Raw genomic sequence first — 20,823 nt, 5'->3', positions numbered from 1 at the left:
TATTTGTAACCTAGCACGATTGGAAAGTAAGTATGCGAGACCTAAATGGATACAGTATAACTGGAAAACTACCAAGCACATGGTTTGATTTTACCATGGTGTCATAAAATCATTTTCTTTTTTCTTCAGTTTCTGGAAAAAATATGCATTTTATTTAATGAAGAAATTCAGAGAGCAAAAAAGCAATATTAGCATCATATAGTAGTCATAATTTGAGATAGTCCTATATCATAAGATTGATCCTTTTACTTAAAATTTAGGGGACCTATGTAAACCTATGTGTTTATAAGAGCAATAATCTTTTAAAATGAAATCTGAATTGCTGTAAACAATTCTTTGTTGTATTCCATTTTCTTTCAGTTATTGAGACACTTGAAAAAATTATCTCTTAACTTTGCAAAACTGGGAAATTGCTTAGTCAGTCTAGAACCCAGTTGGGCAAAGGAACTGTGAAAGAAAGAAGGCATAATTTTTCAAGGTAAAAGAATATGGTTTCTTGTGGTGTCTAACAGAACTATCCTATCACTAGAGGGAGGGGAAAAAGGCAACTAGAGCAGTAGGGGTATAATGAGAAATATAATTACATTGATCCTTGAATTTAGTGTCAAATATTTAAGATGGAAACTTTAAACTTGTGGTTATTCTTCTATTTACTAAGGTGAATGATAAATCTTGCAAAGCTGATAATAAAAATCTCAGATTTTGTCTATTTGGCTTCTAGGATAAAAGTGGTCTGGTTAAAATATACTGGGAATTTAATATTTTATTTTTAATGGTGGTACAGTTAAAGAAAGCCTACTGTGTTTTTGTTGACCTTAAATCTGATGAAATATTTGTCTGGAAAAAAATATACCTGACTGTGTATGTGTTTGCATGTGTGTGCATGCATTCATCTGTTATTATCCTAAAGACTTTCTTCCATTTCCATTCATCTCCTCACAACCCAAACCAACCCTCTCGCACATTTTATATACTTCAGTCTGGCAATGAAAAAAACCCTCTGAAAGTTGTTTACAATTAGCATAAAAAAAGAGAAAGAGAAAGCAACAACTATAATTTAGTATCAATGTGTCTGATTCCACTGATTTGACTGATGATGTTTCCTATTTATGGGCATTACAAAAGCAAATGGTAATTATTGTCATTTCCCTTGCACTTTTGAGTTCAATATATATATATCTTTTTAAAGATTTATTTATTTACCTTAGAGAGAGAGAACATGAGCACGGGGGTTGAGTGGGACAGAGGGAGAGGGAGAGAGAATCTTAAGTTGACTCAGTGCTAAGCGGGGAGCTGAACATGGGGCTTGATCTCATGACCCTGAGATCATGACCTGAGCTGAAACCAAGAGTTGGACACTTAACCAACTCCACCACCCAGGTGCACCTCAACTTATATTTCTAAGAACAGCAAATATTTCAAATTTTGACAATTTCTTGACATTATACCTGATAAAAACGTAGAGAAATATTTCTATGTGAAAACCTTGCCAGAATGGAAGAAAAGTGGATTGTACAAAAACTTTTATTTGCTTTTATGTAAAATTTGCTTTTACTAAATTAACTTCTGTTTTAAAGCAAATCCCCAAATACATGGTACCTAATCATGTTTAAGTGTTTTGCAATTGTAGGGACCCAAATTCTCATGAAATGAATAAACATCAAAAAGAAAAGGAAAAGGAGGAAGGAAAAAAGGAGAAAATTTGCTGAGCTTATGATGTCTATGTTCTAGTGAGTCCCTGGATCCTAGGAGAGTCACAAGGAGAGAACTGGTGCTGGACTCATCCTTATGTAGAAAACTACAGATTTGTATGGAAGAACATAATGTGAATAAAGGGCTGGAATACATTTTTGGATGAAAAGAACTAATAACATTAAAATGTGAATCTTCTAAATGTTTATATAAAAATGAAACTCATTTTTTAAAATTAGAACTCCCCCCAATTTTTTTAATCTGATGAAGTGTTGTAAAAATTTTTATGAAGGAATAAATGCTTAAGATAAGGTAAGATATTTTTGAAAAGAGGACTAGAGAAGGAGAACTTGCCTTACTAGTTGAGAACATGCTGTAATTTACTGTATTTAAATCAATATGGCATTGGCATCAGACCAGACCAGTGGAAAAGAATAAAAAATCTGAAAATAGCTCCTGGTGAGGATTAGAATTTAACATATGGCCAAGGTGGTATTTTAACTCATTGGGAAAATGATGGTTTTTGCACCATATGGTGCTAGCCCAACTGACTACCCATCAGGAAATAAATAAGATTGTATCAGTACCTCACACCATATAGACAAATTTTGACATGGACAAATAGACAGAGTTTAGATGAATTAAAAATTAAATTCGACAAAAACATAATAATAAACACCTACAAGAAAATCTAGAAGAACATGGGTATAAACTGGGGACGGGAGGGAGGAGAACTTTTATTTTTTAAAAGACTGAATAGAAAATATTTACATGCAGAACACAGAAGACTAATATCTATAATACACAAAGAGTTCTTACAAATGTACGATAAGATAATCCAAGAGAAGAATATGCAAAGGCTAAAACTAGGCAAATATAGAAGATCAAATAACAGTTTTGAACTCCTCTTAGGCAGGCAGAAGTAAATTAAATTTACATCTGTGTATCTCTTAAACTAGCCAAAATTAAAAAGAAGGAAAATACCACTTTCTGCCCAGGAATGGAGAGGTGAGTGTATTTTCAGATTTTACTGACAAAAATGTAAATTATTGCATCCTTTTTGGAAAGCAATGTAGTACTGTCTATTAAAAGAGACAAATGCATAGTTGACTTTGATCTAGCAGTCTCTCTCTTAGGAATCTAGCCAGTAGAAATAATAGCACCCATGAAGATTGTATACAGTATATTGGTTGTAACATTATTCATAGTGGCAAAGAATTGGAAACAAAGTGAATGCCCATCATAGCACATTTATACCATGGACTATTTTGTAGCAATTAAAAAGATTGTATAGAACCATACTAGGAAACTTGGAAGGTATTGTTGAGTGAGAAAAGCAAGGTACTGTTGATGTTGCATAATACTCAAGCTTTGAAATATAAGTAAGATTCCCCACACTGTAAATATATGTGTATTTTGTAAATACTTACAATTTTATAATCTAAGAGTCTTGGTCACCTGGGTTACCTAGGTGGTGATGGTGGCAGTGATGCTGCAGGTAGAAGAAAGAGAAAGGAGAAGGGTAATGTATTAGGTTTTTTAAAATTGTGTAACAAGTTAACACAAATTTAGAAGCTTAAAACAATATACACCTATTTTCTCATAGTTTTTATGGGTCAGTATCCAGACCTGCTCAGCTGAAACCCCTACTAAGCATCAAGTAAGGCTGCAGTTAAGGTGTTAACAGGACTGAATTCCCTTCTGAAGCTCATGATGCATTTCCAAACTCACATAACTGTTGATGGTGTTCATTTCCTTGTGACTGTATGGCTGAGGGCCTTGCCTTCTCACTGGTTGTTGGCTCAAGGCCACGCTAAAGTCCTAGAGCCTACCTGCAATTTCTTGTCACATGTCTCTTTCCATAGGCTGTTCACAACATGGCTGTTTGCTTCTTCAAGGCCAGCAGGAGAGTATTCTATTTCTAAATCAGTTAAGATGGAGTCTTAACAAAAAGGAATGTAACCAGAAGTGTGACATCCCATCTCATCACCTTTGCCATATTCTATTGGTTAGGAGGAAGGTCCCACCAACACCCAAGGGCAGGGAATTATTACAAGGACATGGATCACTGGAGGGGGTCAAAATTAGAGTATGTCCAATACAGAGAGCCAAACAATGGAAAGAAATAATATTTCATTGCATGGTGCACTGGGTGCTATACGCAAATAATGAATCATGGAACACTACATCAAAAACTAAGGATATACTGTATGGTGACTAACATAACATAATAAAAATTATTTAAAAAAGAAATAATATTTCAAAAAGACTAAGTGCTAATAGAAAACAGAAACTATTAATATAATCATATTATATAAAATTATATAGGCATATTAAATAATTTCGAAAAACAGACATTTAAGAAAAGAATGACTGCCATGTCTCAGATCACTAGTATTATGCATTCCCTTGGGCTCTTCATAGACCATTAATATGATATGTGGTACCATGTTACTTCTTTGTGTTCTTCATGAAGAATGTGCCTTGTTGTTTTCCTCCATATTTCATCTATTCTAACATGCCCTCAATTGTCAGAGGCCCATTATTTTGTGTTCCACAATGAAAGAAAATAGAATGCTAGTTAAACTGGGCTTTCCTAGCATGAATTAGGAGAGATATGCCAATTTAAAAGATGTGAATGTCTTAGGTTTGATGAAAATTACTTGCAGGCATTTTCTTCTTCGGAAAGCTCTCTTTAGCTTCCTGCTGAAGGCCTTTAGAGCCCAGTGGGTTACCTCCTTCCTCTGACTTTGCTTGCTGAGAGCCACTGCTTGCCTCACATCCTTCTATTTTCTTAAAATGTAAATTAGGAATAACAATAATTAGATTCAGGCCAGGCAAGGATAAGTAAGATACTTTGTAAGTGCAAATTCCTCTGAAGTCATTCAATGGTTCTAGGGTGCTAGGGTTCCATTTCTAGGCAACTAATGCAAACTCCCTAAGTATATATTTTTCTTTTCTTTTCATTTTCCCTTTTTTTTTTTGGTAGAAAGAAGAACTGTTAAGGTGAAAAAAGTATAAGAAAAATTTTGAATTAATTTTTAATTATCAGCTGCAGATGTCTGGAAAATCTTTTAGCTAAGCATGGCAAATTGATGAAATTATAGTATTGTGTATGAACAATGTTTTTCCTTAGATAAAATGAATGCTAATCAAACTTGAAAAGTAATTTAAATGAACTGTCTCTTAAAGCAATTTCAAATGCACTGAAAGGGACTTGATTTGCTTGAAAGAGATTATAATTTTTAAAATGAAGGTGATTTTCTCTTTGGCCATTTCTTTGTTCCAAGTCTCCTGTATATTTTTCTTATGGGATCTACAGGTTGCTGGTAAATTTGTATATGATATCTATAGCATCCTCCAGAATGACTTCTATCATGTTTTTTCCATACCAGTACAAGGATTAATATTACAAGCTCTAAAATTAGATAATATATTTAAGAAGTCTTTGAAATGATTAGAATTTTCAAAAGGAACAGCCTAAATTGCTACCTTTAAAAAATTATAGATAGCATTACATTTATATTCTTAGGCTTAAAAAAAATCCAGTGTCCTTTGCTTCCATTAAATATTTTGCAGATTTCAAAGTTTTTCTCTAACCTTCTTCTGAAACTGAATTTCATGGTGCTATTCTAGTTTTCATCAATAAAAAGCTTTAACTAGAATGCCAGGAATTTATTTACATTTCCTGTTTCATAGTGACCTGAGCTATCGCTATCTCCTGTTGAAGTTTGCTTTTTCCTTCAGAAATCAATGACAGCATATCAAATACAGCTTCAAGCTGGAGTCTAATTTTCAGTCACCTTACATATGCAGATACCCTACAGATTTCAAAGGCAACAGTGAGCAGTAGGTGAGCAGGATCAGCTCCCCCATTCATGCTTTGTCAGTATTACCATCTACCATTGTAAGAGGTAACTTCTCTTTCTTTCTGCCTTTATCTCTGATCTCAGTCATGGCTTGAATTTTATCTTTGTAAGTCTTCCTAATTCCCTGTCTTCCCTTTTGTTTTTTCTCACACACAAGTCACAATAGATGCTGGCACTATGGCACGTGCTACTACACGTGAGGTAGGATGTGTTTATTAGTAAATATAAATGCTTGGATTTCTTTCTTTTGAGCTAGAAGTACATGATGGCTTTACTTTCTAGCCCTGGGCCCTTCAAAAATATATCTCAGGTTCATGACATTGTGTGGGATTGATAGGTTAAAAGCAATGTAAACTGGTTTCACATTTTCATGCTTTTCTGTTATTCAGTGTTCTCACATGAAAGCTGGAAGACTTAGACTCTCCTAGAACTGGTGAGATGGCCCTATATCCAGCTGGCCGGCCAAGAGTTATTTCCTAAACCCAGTGTAAATTGGGGTCATCTAAATTCTGCTCCCTAAAACAAAGAGATCTCTTTTCATGGTGGTGTTCCCGCATTTAGGCAGGTGCCTCAAACTCAACCTCACCTGTTAAAAGTCTAGAGGAGGTAACAGATATTTGGAAGAAAAGGTAAAAGAGAGTCAAGCTAACTATCTAATTATCTTTATACTTGTATCAGGTCAGAGCACCAGAACATGTACCCCCAAAGAGCTACTTCACCTTGCCTTCACTCCATGGTATTTCTAAGATTTTGTCTTAGCTCCAGTTGCTATAATGCCATAGACTGAATGGCTTAAACAACAGAAGTTTATTTCTCACTGTTCTGGAGTCTGGAAGTCTGAGATCAGGGTACCAGTATGATTGGCTTCTGGGGAGGACCCTCTTCCTGGCTGCTGACAGGTGCCTTCTGCTGTATCCTTTCATGGTGGAGAGAGGGAGCTCTGATGTCTCTTTTCATATGGGCACTAATCCCATCATGGAGAATCTACCTTCATGACCTCATGTAAAACTAATTATCTTCCAGAGCCCCCATCTCCTAATGCCATCACATTGAGGGTTAGTGCTTCAACATATGAATTTTGGGGGAAACACAAACATTCAGTCTGTAACAGACTTAAAGGGTTTTGTTTTTTTAATTTCAGAACAGACCACACTGACACTGGATAGGTGAGATAGGTGAAAGGTATGGCTCTTTGTTACTTACTGCTCCAAATGAGATAAAGTTGTCACTCAGGGACACACAAGGCTGTATCCAGAGACAGAGTAACAGCAAGCTGGAACTGTAGGAGGCAATTTATGATGGCAAGAGGGGTGAGATTAGCTAGGTTTTTGTGGGCTCCCTATGGATCGACTAATTTGAATAATTTGCAGGCTCTGGAACATGGAGGCTGCCTGTAGATGTTTGGTACCCAGCACTGGTACAATTAGGGCTAGTGCATAGTGGTCCAGAGTGTGGGAGTCTGATAAGGGAAGTGGCTGGGCATATGGACTCAATTGGCTGCTGAAGAAAGGGAACTGACAGCATCTAGGCAGGGCCTTAAAACTGGCCAAGACGGCATAAAAAGTTATTTTACACATAATTGCCAGGAGCATAATTTCATATTATTCTCTCAGTTTTTGTGAGTAGTTGGTATGAGACCTGACTATAAAAGAAAGGTTTCATCATCTTTTAAAAAGTATTATTGAAAATAGTGTTCATTGGTATCCATGATACCAATATGAAGACTCATCTCATAAATTCCTCTTAGCATTTAGTGTTATTGACAGATGTTTCCCAATATATTGGTATGTGAGCATCTCATTATGGGGTAACAAATTCTGTGGCTTCTGTTTCTTCTTTTGACTACAGACTTTTTCAATAAAGAGCTGTAGTCTTGAGCAGAGGCCCCACTTGTGCCTTGAGCATGCCCTGTGGCAAGCATCAGGGTTGTTTCTTCTCTCCTCCTCCTCCTTCTTCCTCTTCTTGTTATTGTTTTAAATCAGGAAACAAAGTTAAATTTCATGATGGGTGATACTGAGCAGGTATTTATGTTTTGAATTTCAATGTAAAATGGGAATAAAACTTGTCTTATCATCTACAGGGTTTCTATAAAGTTCAAGTAAGATAACTATAGAAAGTGTATGGAACAATGTTTTATTAAGTAACCATGTAATTCAAATAACCCAGGCTGAAGCCTGTGGGCATAAATGAAGTTATTTGGTATTAACATCCAAACAGAGGCTTTTTAAGCTACAGCTTGTTCATGCAAGACCCACCCTTAACCTCCAAGAGTCTCCATGTATATTAACTTATCTTCTGAAGATATTTCACAGGTGTTCAGGGACCCCTGTATTCTCTCATTAATATTTCTTCTATGCCTTAGAAGTCAGGTTGCTAGTGACAACCCTTAGCCTTAGGGCTTAACTCTAGTCTGTGGAAGAACAGGTAAAATGCTTCTTGCTTTAATTTGGTGTTGTTTTATATGTCTCCTAGGTCTGAAAAAAGACTCCCTGAGACTTCCCGTGCCTGAATTCCCACATGGGCTTTCTAGAGTATACTAGGTCTGTCTACTCCCAAACTTGTCTTTCCATATAATATCTACACCAGTCCACTGGGTTAGGCAGGAAGATGGTCACTATGCTGTCACCTCCATCCTCATTTCTTCCTCTCACAAGATTCCCAGTTCAGTGCATGAACATGCCTACATATTCATATCTTCTCCTCCTTCTCAGACCCCAGAACTTTTGATGGATGGCAATTCATGCACAAAGATAATGCCAGAGTTGCAGTCCAATATTTGCAAATAGCAAGTCTTTGTGGATTCAAGTACAACACCTCAGTACAAAAATAATGATTTTGTTGAGTACCATTCCTTATAAATTAAGTCTATCCTTTCTGATGGTCATTGTTCTAACTGTGTTCCACACCCACAGACTCTCTGTTGTTACTAAAATGCTTCTTTCCACTATTTTTGTCTGGGACTCCATTTCTGAGTATATACTTGGATTTGTCTATCCCCTATTGTTTCTGGTCCAAGTTTTCTTCTCATTTCTGATCTATCCTTACATCTTGGCTTCCAGAGCTCTTAATTTCTGGGCTAGCCTTGTCTTCTATCAAATCTAGCTCAGGCTTTGAGACCCCACCCAGGTCAATCAGTGACTTTGCTTCCTATTCATCAGGGCATGGAAAATGGGTGGCTTGGATGTATGATAGTATGAATTGATTTCTAGAAATAATACATATTCATTCCTATCATTTCTGTGTAGGCCCTATATAAAGAACATTTGTTTTTTCTTACATTGTTGATTATTGCCAGTCTTATAAGAACTAAATTCAAGATAGTTTAATTTTATTCATTTGGGAAACAATCACTATAGTTTTCTTACTTGTATTTAGCATTCTCTGACCTAATGAGATAGAACAGTGGTGCTCAGTGCTGGCTGCACATTTTAAATCATCTTGAATGGTTTAAAAAAATGGCTCATTGAGATCAATTGAATCAGAATCTCTACAGATGGATCTAAAACATAAGCATTTAAAAAAATCTCTCTAAGTTGTTTCTAATATACAGTTAGGATTGAGAACCAATAGGAGTAGGGAAAGTTTTCAAAAAATTCACTTGCTTTCTAATTTTAAATAGTAGTTCTATCTCATACTAAATATTCTCCTTCCCAACCCTCATCAGTTCTCTTTAAAAATAAAAGTATTTAAAACCTACTTACCCCTCAATTCTTGTCTAAGATAGAACATTTACATATCTGGAAATGGGTTAACCATTCTATAATATTTAATAGTTTATAAATTGAGCCATTAATCAGATTTTCAAATCTCATCCTCCAAAGTCTTGAAAATATACAATTCTCTCCTGAGGCTATTTCCATTATTAAGTGAATGCATTATAAATTAGAAAACCAAAAGAATATGCATGAACTGTAATTCATATCTCGTAAATTTCAGACTAAGTCACAAACCTCATTTTTCTTTAGAATATACTGCTCTACTTTTCTTGTCTACCATCCTGAACTTATTTATGTAAAATTAAATACTTTGAAATCCTCCAGAATCTTATAAATGTTGGAAAAAACAAATATTTTGTTGTATTCACATTAAATCAAACTTTTACAATTCTTGTTGGAGATCTAAAAGCATCACAACACACTCAGAGGGAGGGAGAAACATTGGATTCTCTCTTTTTTTAAAAAAAAGATTTTATTTATTTATTTGAGATAGACAAAAAACATGAGTAGGGTTGGGGGGCAGAGGAGAGGGAGAAGCAGATTCCCTGCTGAGCAGGGAGCCTGATGCAGGGCTCTATCCCAGTACCCTGAGATCATGACCTGAGCCGAAGCAATCCCTTAACTGACTGAGCCACCCAGGGGCCCAACAATGGATTATCTGTAAAATGATAATCGAAGATTGAAAGAAAAGTTATTTTAAATGGTTAAAAATCCTTAATGGGTTTAGAAAATAACAATATAATTTTTATTTATTTATTTATTTAAAAGATTTTGTTTATTTGTCAGAGGGAGAGAGAGAGAGAGAAGAAAGAGCATAAGCAGGGGGGAGTGGCAGGCAGAGGGAGAAGCAGGCTCCCCTCTGGGCAAGGAGCCAGATGTGGGACTTGATCCCAGGACCCTGGGATCATGACCTGACCTGAAGACAGACACTTAACTGACTGAGCCACCCAGGTGTCCCAAAAACAACAATATCAGTTTAAAAAATTGGTGTTTCCTCCTGATATTTCCCCTTAGGAGAGTGTGTTTGTTAGGTTGGAAAGTAAAAAAAGATTGGAGTCTTTGGCTTTGTGTTTCCAAAAGGCACAGCTACACTGTGGAGATTACATTAGGTGCTCTTTGAAGCAAAAACATCTGATAGAAAAAGAAAAGTTTCTTCTACGCTCAAAGCAAGATTAAGGGTAGAAGTTTCCAGTGGAGATAGCCAAATATTCTCCCAGGCTTGAAGGAGCTTGTGGTTTTTGGTCACAGAGAGCGGGATGTGTACCCCTGCTTCTGAGATAGAATCTTCAATTTTCAGACTTAGAGTTTTGGGATATGGCAAAACTTCAGAGAGGGAATGACTGCTTGATACATCTGGTCAGAAAGAACAGAGAGAGCCCTTAGAGCGATGATTCCTGATTCCTAAGTGCTATGGACTGAATGTTTTTACTCCCCTTTTTCCCAATTCATATGTTGAGACTTAATTACAAAATGATGGCATTTGGAGATGGGGCCTTTGAGCGTTAATGAAATCATAAGAGTGGAGCCCTTATAAATGAGGCTAGTGCCTTTTTTAAGAGCCTAGAGATACCATATGAGGTCCCTTCCCCCTTACAAGGATCCAGTGAAAAGTCAGCAACCTACAATCTGGAAGGGGACCTCACCAGAACATGACCATGCTGGCACTCTGATCTCAGACTTCCAAGTTCCAGAATGGTCAGAAATAACTTTCTGTAGTTTATAAGCCACGCAGTCTATGATATTTTTGGTATAGCAGCCCTGAGGTACAAAACCACTAAGATTAATATAGAGGCAGTGGAGAGAAGTTCTGTACCTGAAGCCAGGCAGGAATGAAGATTGTCCTAAGAGTGTCATGTGCGGGCTGATGATTGGATGAGATGATGGACATCCTAGTGGATGTCTACAGAATAATAACTGAGGTCCAAATGTATTCTACCCCATCTTTTGACAGTATGTAAACACCCAGGATTTAGAGCCCCAGAAAAATAAAAATTGGGAGCTCAAATTAGCTAAGATTAAGGTTTTTCATACTGATGAGATAGGCGTTGAAAATAGAAATTGAGTTTCAGGCAAGTAAAGAAAGTTATAGTTTTGTATATATGTCTGTGAAATTAAATTCTTTAGGAATGTGAAAGAGATGAGTGTTTATTACCATTCACATTCTTTTAATGGCATTAGACAATCTTGTAACTGTAAAAGGCTTCAATTTCATAATATGCTAGCCTCTATTTCCTGTTTTAGGAGCTTTGTAAAACTTATTAAATCATTTTTAAATCCTTGGTATAGGGGATAACAATGGAAGATAACTTTGCCACAGATAACTGGTATAGGGGATAACAATGGAAGATAACTTTGCCACAAGAGAAAGGTACAATCTTACAATATTTTTGACAGAGTAATTTCTCATATATGTCTTTATAAATCTATGGATGCTGTGATCAACATTTTAAAAATATGTGAAAAAATGGATTTCAATAGAATTTTTAAACAATAAAGACAAAATAACTATTTGAAAAATCATCAAAAATAAAATAATTAAAATTAATATTAATATAAAAATGCATTAATAGTTGTATTCCCAGAGACTCAAACAGATTCATTTAATTACTATTACTATTGAATATAGAAATACATTAAAAAATTACATTTTATGGGACCCTGCACTTGGCTTAATTGCCACTAAAAATATCAGCAAATCTTCTCTGAGAGCCCAGTGGCATGAAAATCTCCTGAACTTACATGTGTGATAACACTAATACATTCTGAAGGAAAATTTGATAAAAAGGACAAAAATATTTTTCATAACAGGTTATTTACAGTGATGTAAAATCTTAAAGTATTAATGTTTCACAAAGGATATTTCCTAATGCCAAAATCCTCTATGAAGAAATTTTTCATTCAGAATCACGTGGCCACTCTGTGTGTGGCTCTGACAAAGTCTGCAGCATTTCCCTCTGTTGCCATGGTTTTCTCACACAACTCTGCTCTCTTGGTCATTGGGGAGCATCACTAGCTGCACATTTCTCTGCCTCTTTGGGTCACACAGTGTCTTCTCCGAGCTTATTCATTCTCATTTTCTGAGGCATCTATAATACTTTCTGAGTATGCTTAGATTTTGAACTTCACACATCAGTAGCATTTCCCCTCAATTTTTGAGAATTATCATAGTATTATGATTTTTCAATTTGGCCAAGTAAGTATGTTAATAAAACGAACCAATTACTACCTATTTTTATTATAATGGATAAAAACATTCGTTTTTGTAAGGGCAATAGGGAAAACATAATGGCGGAAATTAAGAATGTGGAATTAATTTAGCTTTAGGTTAAACTTATTATAGTATCTCTCTCTCTCTTTTTTTCCAGAGAAATCAATGACAACTTAATCACTGACTGGTGCTGGACCAAGGCCTGGAATGTGGGAGTTATTGCCCTAGATAATTCCCCCTTGTTATGGACAATTTCAGTGGCACCCATTATTCTAACATGGTGTCAGAACAGGGGTTGCCTTTCTCTAAGGTTTATCTTCTCTTTGTAGGGCATTCATTTATTTAACAAACACAATCCAGGCCTGTGCTTTGTGCCAGGGACATAGAGATAAAGGTCCCTCCTCCTGAAACTCACAGTCTGTTAATAGATATTTCTTTAGTCGAATCCTGTTACTGACTCACATTCCTGGAAATAGCCATATATACTGAAAATACATAAAAGAGAAATATAATACATACCATCTTTTAAAGCAGTAAACCTATGCCAATATGCAGAAAAAACTTTCAATTCTATCTTTATTAAATTCTCACATCTACTCATTTTTTTGATAAACAATCATCATTTTTATTATGATTCTTACTGTAAATTCTTGGGCCCCATCACTTTTTGACTATCGTGGTATTGTTTTTCTTATTCATCAAACTCGTTCACTGCCTCTACTTTCACTTGGAGCTAGTAAGATATTTTGCAGCCTTTTCATTTTTTTCTTTTCTAATTCCTTCTCTTGGTTGTACTTATTTTTATTTTTCCAGCAATTTCTCACAAATAAAAAGCTCAAGCATAATAACACGATGTCCATGACTTTAAGACATTGATCAGGGAACACCACAGAAATGAGAAAGAGAGTAAGATGGATATGAAATACTGAAGTTCCTCTGATGTTAAAATTGGAGCTTGGTCAAAGTTCTATCAAGGATATATGAGCTTCAAAGAAAACAAAAATACGATACTTCAGACATGTGTGCTACAATTTGATAAGTGTAGGCTAGATGTGAGTTCAAGGTCCTATGATAACATGAAGGGCTAACATGTAATCCAGATGGGTTGTGGGGGTCTCTGGAAGCAAGTGACATTTGAGACAATTTATGACAAATGAAGAGGAGTGAGTCAGTGATGAAGATGAGGAAAGCCATTCTCACAAAAGGAAATGCTGGCACAAAGGCAGGAAATGTGAGAGGATGCTGCCGCAACTCAAAGGGAGATTTACACAGTATGGGTTGTTGGGGTCTTCACAGAGATCATCTGAGCTGGGTGAACTGGATAGGCCACACACAAAGTACAGGAAATTCCCAAGACCACTCTCATTTCTGACATCAACTGCAACTTTGAGGGTCCCTAAGACTATCCTCAGGTTCAGTAACTCAATAGAAGCACTCATAGAACTCAGCAAAACCATTATACTCATGATAACAGTTCCTTACAGCACAGGTTATAGATTAAAAATTAAATAAGGGGAAGGTGTGCAGAGCGTAGGATCCAGAAGGGTTCTAGGCACAAGCTCCCAGATATCCCTTCCCAGGGGGAGTTAAGAACAGCATTAACTTTCCCCAGCAACAATGTGTGACAACATTGACAGAGTATTGCCAAGCAGGAGAGTTTACTTGGTGCCCAGAGCTTTTATTGGGGCTTGGTCACATAAATATATTTGACCACCCACATGGCTGATCTCAGTCTCTAGCTCCTCCAGAGGTCAAGCTGACACGCTGTGGCTCAAGACTCCTCAACCCATAGTGACATTGTTAGCACAGACTTTCTGACATGGCCCATTGTTCCCAAGAAAAAAATTCACATAAATATATTTGACCACCCACATGGCTGATCTCAGTCTCTAGCTCCTCCAGAGGTCAAGCTGACACGCTGTGGCTCAAGACTCCTCAACCATAGTGACATTGTTAGCACAGACTTTCTGACATGGCCCATTGTTCCCAAGAAAAAAATTCACATAAATATATTTGACCACCCACATGGCTGATCTCAGTCTCTAGCTCCTCCAGAGGTCAAGCTGACACGCTGTGGCTCAAGACTCCTCAACCATAGTGACATTGTTAGCACAGACTTTCTGACATGGCCCATTGTTCCCAAGAAAAAAATTCACATAAATATATTTGACCACCCACATGGCTGATCTCAGTCTCTAGCTCCTCCAGAGGTCAAGCTGACACGCTGTGGCTCAAGACTCCTCAACCATAGTGACATTGTTAGCACAGACTTTCTGACATGGCCCATTGTTCCCAAGAAAAAAATTCACATAAATATATTTGACCACCCACATGGCTGATCTCAGTCTCTAGCTCCTCCAGAGGTCAAGCTGACACGCTGTGGCTCAAGACTCCTCAACCATAGTGACATTGTTAGCACAGACTTTCTGACATGGCCCATTGTTCCCAAGAAAAAAATTACTCTTATTAGGCAAGATATTCCAAGGGCATAACCTGAGAGGTTAGCTCTCAGGACCTGAGGGCACAGGCCAATTTCTCTTTGGGCAAGGTTAATACTTTATTTTATTATTTTTTAAAAAGATTTTTTTTTTTATTTATTTGAGAGAGAGAACGCACGTGCACAGTGCATGTGTTCCTGGGTGTGTGGGGAGGGGCAGAGCGGGAGGGAGAGGGACAAGCAGACTCTGCATGCTGAGCAGGGAGCTGGACATGGGGCTCGATCTCATGACCCTGAGATCGTGACCTGAGCTGAAACCAAGAGTTAGCCACTTAACTGACAGAGCCACCCAGGCACTCCATGGGCAAGGTTAATGCTTTATTGCACATCAGAAAAATCTGAAATTCCAGCCATATTTCCTTCAGAGGAAGTCTTATATAAGGCATGCCCCAGTGGATCAGGGGTCAGCTCCTGACTCAAAGGCATTCATTGAGGTCCACTGGATCTCAGCCCTGGCTGTACATTGGGCTTACTTAGGGTCACTTAATATTCCTGATCTAAGTCTACACACCCTGAGCCCAGAGATTCTGCTTTCATTTGTCAGGGCTAGATCCAGGATTGGTATGTTTTTAAAGTTCTCCTGGTAATTCTATTTTATGGGAACCACTACATGAACTAGCTGGGAGAATTCTGCCTAGTAAAGAGAGTCCCAGGAGCATGATGCTGTCATAACTCTGGAAGTGGACGTACACAAAGATGCAGCTTTGGGAGAAGAAACACAAGCAAAGAGCTGAGTCAAGAGAATGGTTTTCAACTGGAAGTTGCTGAGGTATCCAGAGAGACATGCCAGTTCTCATGAGGCCTTACTCTACTACTGCTAAGTTGGCTTCTTGTACGTAACTTATCCTTAGAGTGGACATCTGTTATTAGAGGTAACCTGTCTTTGTGCTGTGCAATCTGAATGAACTCACCTAATACTCCGGCTGCTGCCCTTCATCTTCTGGGGCAGGTTAGTTAATCTTTTGAGACCCAGCTATCTCACTGATAAAAAGGAGATAATAGTAGAAACCCTGTAAATTGTCTTAGGATTAAATGATGGAAACCTTATTTTAGCCACACTGCCAAATTGTTTAGCTTAACACATAACTTAACACATAAATTAATTCATGTAATTTTCGTAACAGCCCTGTGAAATAAGTGCCATTGTAATTTTCATTTGATAGCTGAGAAACTAGGATTTATTAACGTTAAATACTATGTTCATGCTTTTTCATTAATAATGCTACCAGTTCATATTTTTTTTTTTGCATCCCTTACTACTCTTGGAGCATGGGAGGAATTGATCCGGTCATTTTACAGGGAACAAAATTGATACCATTGGATGACCTGCTGATAAATGTCAAATGATGTCAAATGATTTGAAGTTACTCATTGAAATGGGAGTAGAACCTCAATCTATTGGCTTTTGGTCAGGAGGCTTTCACTGGACCTTACTTCTATAGAACTGGGAAAAGAAATTTATTTAATAATTTCACACATCCTCAAATTATCTGTCATAGCTACATCATTATAGGAAATAGTGAAAATGGCATGAATCTGAACTCAATTGCAAATTAATTTTCAGGAAAATAGAGTATTCTAGTTAATCAAATATTCTGGTTAACCAAGACTTTCTATACATGTCATATAGGAATTATCTACTTTTAAAATGTCCTCAATATTAAAACTCTACAGGACATACTGTATTTTAATATTTGCTAATTCATAAAACAGTTTCTTGCTATGGTCTAGAATCAGAATACCATCTCTTCAGGTATAAATGAATAGATACTAGATTATTTTAAATATTATATATTAAGGTTGTACTTTCATAAAGTTTCCACATAATAGTATTGCAAAAATGAAAAATTCAGTTAATCATTCAGGAAATTGGAGAACGAAAATTTGTAGAGTCTCTCTGGTTTTTCCTTTAGGTACTTTTACATGAATTATGTACTCTAACTTTCCCAAATAAAATTGGTTTTATATTCACTTTGCAGATAAAGAAAATATACCTCAGAGGGATTAAGTCAGAGGTTTCTAAACTTTTTCAGTTCACAGTATCTTTTGTGTCAATAATTTTTCATGACATCACTGCCAAAAGACACACCTAAAAGTTTCCTTTATTAAGTTGCTGGTCCCAACTTAGGTTCTAACAACTTAGTGCCATTTGAAAATAAAATATATATAAATTAAAACCAAAATTAATATTATTTCATTCTTAAATACCCACAATTACTAGTAGGATGTGTGTGCCTGTTGGACCCTGAGCAACTTTGCAAACTGCACGGATTGCATGTTACCACTTTCATTTCCTGTTCTACATTGACTTTCAAGTGATACTTGCTTTTTATTACACCAATTGCTGAAAACCCAGCTTTGCAAAGTTACAACATCACTGAAAGAAATGTAGCACGATCCAGTGTTGATAATGTAACTAGTTTGAGCTAGTAGTTTGCACTATGTTGAAAAGATGTCAAGTATCATCATGTCTCCCTTGAAAATGTAAACTATTTTATGGTGCCTTGGGAATTATCTCATCACACCAGTTTGGGATACTCAGGGTTCAGTAATTTCTCAAAATGAGATAGCTAGTAAGTGTTGAAATTAGAACTTGAACCCATGGGATGTTTATGCATTCAAAATAACTTATAATATTTGATCTTTTATTAACTAAGATTTATTAGCAGGTCATTCAATGGAATTCTGTTTAAAAACTAAGTAAATTTAAAATATTATTTGATGATGTCATTTGAAGTCCTGTGTAGAAGAAATGAATGAATCATTTATAATTCTTTGTCAACAATATAATTTTAAAAACACATTAAAGCCACTATCAAAAATAGTACCGTGCATGTGATTTATCTTTGAAAACAGACAAAAATGTTAGAATCTCCTACATTTCATTTAAACCAGGATTACTTAAACTAGGATATTAAATTTATTGTGAATTTTGTTCAAAGTTGATTTCTCATGTGAAAATTTATAACCATAAAATTGTGCATTTCAAAATAGTTTTTTCTTGCAGATTTGCTGCGAGAGTAAAAGCTCATGACCATAAAACTCATAAAAAAGATCATGAAACATCAAAAATGAAAAATATTGGTGGTTTATAAAGGAAACTGATCCCACAAATGATTTTTCCCTTCTCTCCTGTCAGAGGTACACAATTTGTGCTAGAAGAAAATTTTGTAAAATAATATAGTTTGTGTTCATTTAAATTTTTTTTTCTTTTTTTTAGAGAGTCCCGATGTGGGGCTTGATCTCACAACCCCGAGAAATCAAGAGACTGATGCTTAACGGACTGAACTACCCAGGGGCCCCTTCATTTAATTTTCATGCAAATATTTTAGACTGGTTTTGCTTTCTTTTGTTCAAATTAATTCACATCTTGACAAGTGGAAATAGGAAATATAATATGCCTATTTTTTTGCTCCTTTAATTATTTGCAGAGTCATCAATGAAAAGAAAAATTGTGTATAGTGAGAGCTACTTTTAATTCTTGGCTTATAACTAATTTATATACAAATTGAACAAAATATTTGAAAACCTTTATATCATGTGTTTTTTCCACCTCTTTCCACACTTGGATATGATTTGACTGAAGACATGCAGGTTCCAGTTCCATAGCCAAGGGTGCTCAATATCTAAATAAATTCACATTGATGCATTTGTGTATAGAAGCATACATATGTGGGATTTATAAGAGTTAAGTACTAGAGCTTGTTCATTTTTTTACTTGAACCCTGTTTTTGAACAATAACCTATAAAAAGTTATTTCAATCCATAAAATTCTGTCTTTCTGATATTTTCCTGTCCTGAATACCTATGAAATTGATGTTTCTGTCTAAGCCACCTGATCAGACAATTCACAAGGATGAAATTATCAAATATTAACCATGTTCTTTAAGAGTATAGAATTCCTATACATGAGATTATTTTGACATTAATTTATAGCTTGTTCTGAACATTAAAACACTGTACATATTTCTTTTGGGTGAAATTAGTACTGGGCTGCAGTCTTCATGAAGCAAAGTATTTTGAGTTGACTCTGTCATCTCATTATGAGCAACTGGAGAATATGGAGCTGTTGGTTTGACAGAGAGGTCAGTGTTGAGGTTGAGATTTTTGTCAGCAGTGCATGGAAGATGTCTGAGCAGAGGCCTAGCTATTTCTTGTTTTGAGTAAAGGATCGGTTTTGCAATCATCATTCATTTATATTTAACTTTGTTACTTGAAGACAATCATCAGTTTCAAATATAATTCCTAATATTTGGTTATTTTTGTACTTTGCAATTCTTTTGCTTTCAAATAGACCTGATTTTTCTCTCCTCATTCTTTTCCCAATATATATTTCTTGACAGTGTAAACTGTTAAATTTAAAAGTAATTATTAATGGAAGCTATAAAATCATCATCTTTGGAATCTTTAATAGTAACGTAGATTTTTCTGGGGTTCTTTAGGCTGTAGTTTAAGGCTGGGTAAAATTATATAATTTTCAGAGTCTACTAGCCTTATGGTTCTGTAATCCACTGCTATTTCAAGGAAAGTGGAAAATGATTTGAAATTGAAATTTGCTGACTGTTGATACTGGTTTAGAAGACTACTATAACAAAGTATATTGTTGAAAAGTGTAACAAAGGAAGATTGTGCCTTGGGATTACTTTGTTTGTGTCAGATCTATCTTTTGGCATATATATTTGAGACACATTTTTTGGGGGGAAGGTGTTTCTTCTCTGTGAAGTCACTTTTATCTAAATGCTACTTTGGAGTTTATTTTTCCTAGTTTCTGCCCACTTCTCAGCCCTCTCCCCCACACCCACATTGTAGGTGGTGAATAGTTTGGAATTCTGAGTGGCTTAGGTGCTCAGTAATTCTGTGTTATACAGCACCTCAAAATGGCAGTACATGGAATTGGCAGTGGGCTGAATCAGTTAATTATGTACTTCAAGGACGAGGTCAGGAAATTGGAGGTCCAGGGAGACACAGAGGAAACTGGGCATTATAAGTGTACAGCCGCATTTACTGCTTAAGCGTCTGGTGTGCCCTGGATGAGGAGTGAGGAAAGGAGGGACAGAAGTGACAAAGATCATCTCTAAAGGTTCTGACAACCTCAGCTTTTTTTTTTTTTATTATGTTATGTTAGTCATCATAGAGTACATCATTAGTTTTTGATGTAGTGTTCCATGATTCATTGTTTGCATATAACGTCAGCTTTTGCTTCTAATCTAAAGACTTCACTTGGAAATCTTTTGAAAGAAATTTGTATCTTCTGATGACAAGTAAGTGGTCAAAAAAAAAAAAAACCAACAAACTCTTGACATTGTCTGCACTGAGTTTGCATTTGCTTTCCTTACCTCTTGTATATGAAATGCTTTGGAACAACTTTTATATATTTTATTCCCTTAGTATTTATAACATTAATAGCTTATATTGTTAAATAAGAATGTATTTTTGTCTTCTATCTTCTTGTTTTTAAGATACTTCATTTTACTTTCACTTTTCTATTTATCTTTTTGCTCCCTTTTTATGTAAGAATTTTATGACTTTCTTATAATTTAGTTTTATCTAACAACATTACATTTTGAGCTGTTGGTTTTGTCTTAACATTTTTAAAAAATTTGGACAATTTTTAAAAGTAGTTTTAGGTTCACAGGAAAATTCCTGTATAGAAGACAGACAGATAGCCCAGGGACAGAAGGCATTATCTGAGGATCTCCTGAGATGCACTGGGAGAGATGGTTCCACCTTCTAGGAGTGCATCTAAGAGAGGTGGCATTGCCTCTCCAGAGACAAAGGAATGGGTGGGTGCCATTTCCCTCCTCCACCCTTCAGCATAGGCACAGAGACACCTGCCGAGGA

This window comes from Ailuropoda melanoleuca, chromosome 2 (genome assembly GCF_002007445.2).
Source record: "Ailuropoda melanoleuca isolate Jingjing chromosome 2, ASM200744v2, whole genome shotgun sequence".
Classification (NCBI taxonomy): Eukaryota; Metazoa; Chordata; class Mammalia; order Carnivora; family Ursidae; genus Ailuropoda; species Ailuropoda melanoleuca.
The sequence above is the reverse complement of the archived record's forward strand: the minus strand, read 5'-3'. Positions refer to the sequence as shown.